Source organism: Cebus imitator, unplaced genomic scaffold (genome assembly GCF_001604975.1).
Source record: "Cebus imitator isolate Cc_AM_T3 unplaced genomic scaffold, Cebus_imitator-1.0 Scaffold532, whole genome shotgun sequence".
NCBI lineage: Eukaryota > Metazoa > Chordata > Mammalia > Primates > Cebidae > Cebus > Cebus imitator.
In genome coordinates this window covers 1,314,221-1,319,966 of record NW_016107847.1, presented here as the reverse complement: position 1 = coordinate 1,319,966, position 5,746 = coordinate 1,314,221, and the positions used below count along the sequence as shown (strand labels likewise).

The 5,746-nt window shown below is 41.5% G+C and overlaps 1 pseudogene; it reads right to left on the bottom strand.

Annotated features, from left to right (window-relative positions):
• Nucleotides 1-2,412: 2,412 nt before the first annotated feature.
• LOC108293331 lies at nt 2,413-2,987 on the bottom strand (annotated as a pseudogene).
• Nucleotides 2,988-5,746: the final 2,759 nt, after the last annotated feature.

Genomic DNA, 5,746 nt, shown 5'->3' with positions numbered 1-5,746 from the left:
CACCATGCCCAGCTAATGTTTTGTATTTTTAGTAGAGACGGGGTTTCATCATGTTGACTAGGATGGTCTTGATCTCTTGACCTCGTGATCCACCCGCCTCGGCCTCCCAAAGTGCTGGGAAATACAGGCTTGAGCCACCGCGCCCGGCCTAATCAGCATATTATTTTTATGTGTAGAGAGTAACAAAGAAATCGGGATGTTGCTTGGTGAATGAGAACTACGAACAAAGGGCGAAAAAAGTTTTTTGTAGAAGACACTGAACTACAACCCCAAGTACTAAACACAGGAGAGAGTGAGAAATATGCTAAACGATGTCCCTACAGCAAATGTAGTATCAAATTTTGTAGGGCAATTTCTTTAATTGTTCCTTGATAAAATCAGAATCTTTGATATAGTCCCAAAATAAAAGCAAGTCTTCAGATGTAATATGGTCTAAATATACTAATGTGACAGTCCTACTCTACTAGAGATTAACGTATGAACTTTGTATACTTCACTTAATCCTAATCAGTTTTCTCAACTGGGCTTTTGAGAAGTGTTGAATGTTGGGATTTTTCAAGGTTTAGTCCATGGCAAGGGCTTGTGGAGTAGGGTATTTTATATTATTTAACAAGACACTGTGATTTAGAGATCAAAAGAACAAACGGGGAAGTTACACTGGGGAAAGGGCAAATTAGGACGTGTATTTGGATGAATAACTGGTTATATATGAAGGTGGATTTAAGGATTTCTGAAGAAGCAGTTTTATCCACTGTAACATATAAATAAAAAAATAGGTTTCTAAAGTTCTGTACAACAGCGGATATAATTTTGGCTTGGAAAAAATGTCAAAGCTGCTGTCTTGTGAGAAAACAGATGGCACACTTTCAAAAGATAAGGAGAGGCTGAGCTTGGTGATGGCTCATGCTTGTAATCCAATCACTTTCAGAAGCTGAGGCTGGAGAATCACTTCAGCCCAAGAGTTTGACACCAGCCTGGGCAAGATGGTGAGACCCCCATCTCTATTGAAAAAAGAAAGATGGCCAGGTGTGGCACCTGTAATCCCAGCACTTTGGGAGGCCAAGGTGGGTGGATCACTTGAGCTCAGGAGTTTGGGATCAGCTTGGCCAACATAGTGAAAACCCGTCTCTACTAAAAATACAAAAAGTAGCTGGGCATGGTGGCGTGTGCCTATAATGCCAGCTACTGGGGAAGCTGAGGTGGGAGAATAGCTTGAACCCAGGAAGTGGGGGTTGAAGTGAGCTGAGATTACACTACTGCACTTCAGCCTGGGTGACAGAGTGACTCTTTCTAAGAAAGAAAAGAAAAGAGAGAGAGACAAAAGGAAGGAAAGAGAGAGAGAAGAAGGAAGGAAGGAGAGAGAGAAAGGGAAAGAAAGAAAAGAGAAAGAAAGAAACAAAGAAAAAAGCAAGCAAGAAAGAAAAAGAGAGTTGGATGTAGGTTGAATGAAGGGATAATTAGCCAGGTATGTGAAAGGTTAAGGAAAACCACCAGGGGATAGTGAGGGACCAAGGGCTAGCAACAACAAGAAGCAGTTATCATTCTGAAGGGGTAAGAGGAAGGAATAATTTTCTTCAAAAACCAGCAAGAACTGTGGGTCAAACTTGACAGGACCTGTGACCTTCCACAGAGAAATGCAGCCTCTGCCAAACTGCAGCCTGTTTTCCCTCTCCTCCTACCTTTGATTACCATTTCTTTCATTGGCTACACCCAACTGGAAGTTAGAGTAAGGGTTGATTCAGTACAGACAGAACAGCTTCCTGGAACACAGAATAGGATACAGAAAGATGGAGAGTGGATCTGAAAGGACACATGGAGAAGATCCAGGGCAACAACTACTTCCAGCTTCTATGGACAGAGAGAAATATCAATAGTTACCTTCTATAGGATAATTTAATGGCAAAATATACCCCTCATCTGTATACCCAGTTTTCTAATTACAAGGGCTTATTTTATAAAACAATTACATTTTGGGTGATAGTTGTAAAGAATAATTATTTTGTTTTGTTTTAAGAAAAAGGCCCAAATCAATAGGTGTTTTATTACATAATAAAAATATCACAAATAAGGCCAGGTGCAGTGGCTCACCCATGCAATCCCAGCACGCTGGGAGGCTGAGGAAGGAGAATTGCTTGAGTCCAGGAGTTTGACACCAGCCTGGGCAACATAGAAAAACCCTGTCTCTACAAAAAAATACAAAAAATTAGCCAGGCATGTTGGTGCGTGCCTGTAGTCTTAGCTCCTTGGGAGGCTGAGGTGGGAGGGTTGCTTGAGCCCAGGAGGTTGAGGCTGCAGTGAGCTGTGATTGTCCCACTGCATTCCAGCCTGTGTGACAGGGCAAGACTCTCTTTAAAAAATCACAAATAAGTCTTAGCATTCATCTGGCATCTTGTTTCTGAAGCTGGACAACTCTTAGATCTTATCAGCCTGCTGAACCGTTCCTTTTTCAGAGACATAGATGCCATCCAAAATTTTCCTGATGTCTTTGATTTTAACTGGTATGGCTTGCTGAATCAAAGCAACTGAATTTGAAACAAGCTCAGTGTCATTTCATTCAACAATTAATTCATCTTTCTGGGCTTGAGATACTGAACAAACAACATTTATCCTCATCTGAACCCTGCGGATATATTTTTTACCCAAGAAATTGTTGATTTCAACAAAAGACCCATTCTCCCAGAGTATGATGTTGATGAGGAAGTGAGCTTACACAGACTTTATCTTGTAATGGAAGCCCAGAGTTCCGCCCTTGATCATGCTCTGTTCAGGACCTCAAGTAGTATGAATGGCAGCCAGTTCCTTTCTGTTTCCCCACCATTTGTCAACCTGGAGCCTCTTGTTCTTTCCAAGGAGACTGAATTCTACATTCGTGTGATTGAAGTCCCTCTGCAGGGTTCCTCTGGGGACCTTCATAGTAACTGTTTCTTCAGAGTGATGTCAACATTTTCTGGAATGTTAACAGTTTGATTGCTGAGAATCGTCTTCATTCTGACAGTAAACGCCGGGAAGAAAGAATGTCTTGTCATCACATTCTTCTAGCCCATAAGGGAACTGTGTATTCAAGAACAATTATTTTAGTTTAAGAATATGGGACAGTTATCTACTGAGGTGAACAGATAATGCTAACGAAACTACATTTGTAAAAGTGTAGTTTTTTTTGCATTTCTTGTAGAGTCAAGATTTTACAGTGTTGCCTAGGCTTGTCTTGAACTCCTGAACTTAAGTGATTTGGCTGCCTCGGCCTCCCAAAGTGCTGGGATTACAGGCATGAGCCACTGCAGCTGGCCCACAACCATGTATTTTGTCATGGAGCTGTTTCTTATCATAGATAGAGACTGAGTCCAGGAGTATCAGTCTTGTAGAAGTCCTTCCACATGAAAATATAAGGCCTGGAAAAATGATAGTTTCCACCTAATAGCTGACTCTGTCTCTAAGATGAATAGTTTGTGTAACCAGGAAGGAGGTGGATTTTAGATTGAAACTTAATATTGATTGTTCTTTTATTCAATTTGCTTTTTAAAATCTTATTTTATTACTGTACCATTTGCTAGTGTGTTGCCTAGGCAACATAAACAAATGCTTTTAACTCTAAGGCATGATATATGTTTTTGGCAGTCTGTAGGGTATCCCGGGGGGACCAATAAATTATCTTGATCTTTGGGTTATTTTTCAGTTTACAGTGTTGTAATAACTTAGCAGTGCTTTCCATGACCTTTTGAATATTTGTGTATGTCTGTTAGCCTTTTTGCCAAGTCAGGCCAGTCTGTTTTAAGGGCTTTTTGTAATTTGGGCCCTATATCTTTTTTAAAAAGAAATTGTGGCAGATTTTGAATTGGGCAAAAGAGACTTCTGGATATTATTGTAATGGAATGCTGGAGACTGGGAATTATCTGGTCCTATAGGGCTATGCAGTATTTATCTTTGACCAGGCTGTCTTACAACTCTGCAGAGATAGAAGTAAACTTCTGTCTTCAAATTATTCCTATCTATAAAAATGTAAAATTGTCTTTAGTGGAAAGCAACTGATTATTACCCTGTGGATATTGGCTGGTTTTGCCAGTTTTGCATCCATTTGAATTTCGTTTCAGCATTCTTTACCTGACTATAAATGTATAGTTCTCTTTCTCTCTCTCTCTCTCTTTTTTTTTTTAATTGAGACAGAGTCTCACTGGAGTGCAGTCGCACTATCTTGGCTCACGGCAACTTCCACCTCTGGGTTTAAGTGATTCTTATGCCTCAGCCTCCTGAGTAGCTGGGATTACAGGAGTGCACCAGCGTGCCTGGCTAATTTCTTTTATTTTTAGTAGAGATAGGGTTTTGCCATGTTGGCCAGCATGGTCTTAAACTCCTGGCCCCAAATGATCCACCTGCCTTGGCCTCCCAAAGTGCTGGGATTATAGGCCTGAGCCCCTGTGTCCTGCCCTCTCTCATTCTCTCTCTCTCTCTCTCTTTTATTTTGGTAAAGCTTTTTATTTTTGTAGGTTTAGATTTGGATTTACAGAAAAGTTGCAAAGATGATAGAGAGTTCTCACGTACTCCTTGCCTAGTTTTCCCTAGTGTTAACACCTCAAATTACTATGGTACATTTGTCACAACCACTCGATACTTTTAATTAATTCCATGCTTTATTCAGATTTCAATGGTTTTTTCCTTAAGTCCTATTTCTGGATCCCATCCAGAATGCCATGTTGTTAGTGGTGCCAAATCCAGACAGATCTGCAGCAACTTAAATTCTTACCTCCTCAGAAGAAAGAATTTGACCGAGGGGCATAAAGCAGAGTGAGAGACTGAGGCAAGTTTTAGAGCAGGAGTGAAAGTTTATTAAAAAGTTTTAAGGCAAGAATGAAAGGAAGTAAAGTACACTTGGAAGAGGGCCAAGTAGGAAACTTGAGAGAGTCAAGTGCACTGTTTGACCTTTGACCTAGGGTTTTATATGTTGGCATACTTCCTGAGTCTTGGGTCCTTTCTCCCTGATTCTTCCCTTGGGATGGGCTGTCCACATGTGCAGTGGCCTGCCAGCTCTTGGAAGGGGCCACATGCACAGTGTGTTTGCTGGAGTTGTATGCATGCTCATCTGAGGTGTTCTTCCCTTACCAGTCGAATGTTCCTAGAAGGTCATGTACCAGTTACATTCTGCCACTGTGCTTCTTTAGTGCGCATGCCTGAGCCCAGTTGCCCAGCTCCTGAGATCTTTTTTTTTTTGAGCTGGAGTTTCACTCTTGTCACTCAGGCTGGAGTACAATGGTGCCATCTCAGCTCACTGCAACCTCCGCCTCCTGGGTTTGAGCGATTATTTCACCTAAGCCTCCTGAGTAGTTGGGACTATAGGCATATGCCACCACACTTGGCTAATTTTTGTATTTTTAGTAGAGACAGAGTTTAACCATGTTGGCCAGGCTGGTCTCGAACTCCTGACCTCAGGTGATCAGCTGGCTTTGGCCTCCCAAAGTGCTGGGAATACAGGAGTGAGCCACTGCACCCTGCCGTGAGATTTTATCAAGAAGCTGCTGATCACCAGTTTCAGGTTTTTTCTATCTATTGGGAGACTGCCTTTCCCTGGCACTGGCTGCAGCCAATTATTACTATTATTATTAATTTATTATTGTTACAGTGTAATGACTGTCTGATCCAACACCTGATGGTCATCTGACATTCCTGGTTTGGTTGGGTGGAGGAGCTCTCTTCTGCCCTGTTCATGTCTGACTAGCTACTGTAACAACATTACATTATTACATTTAGTCATTGT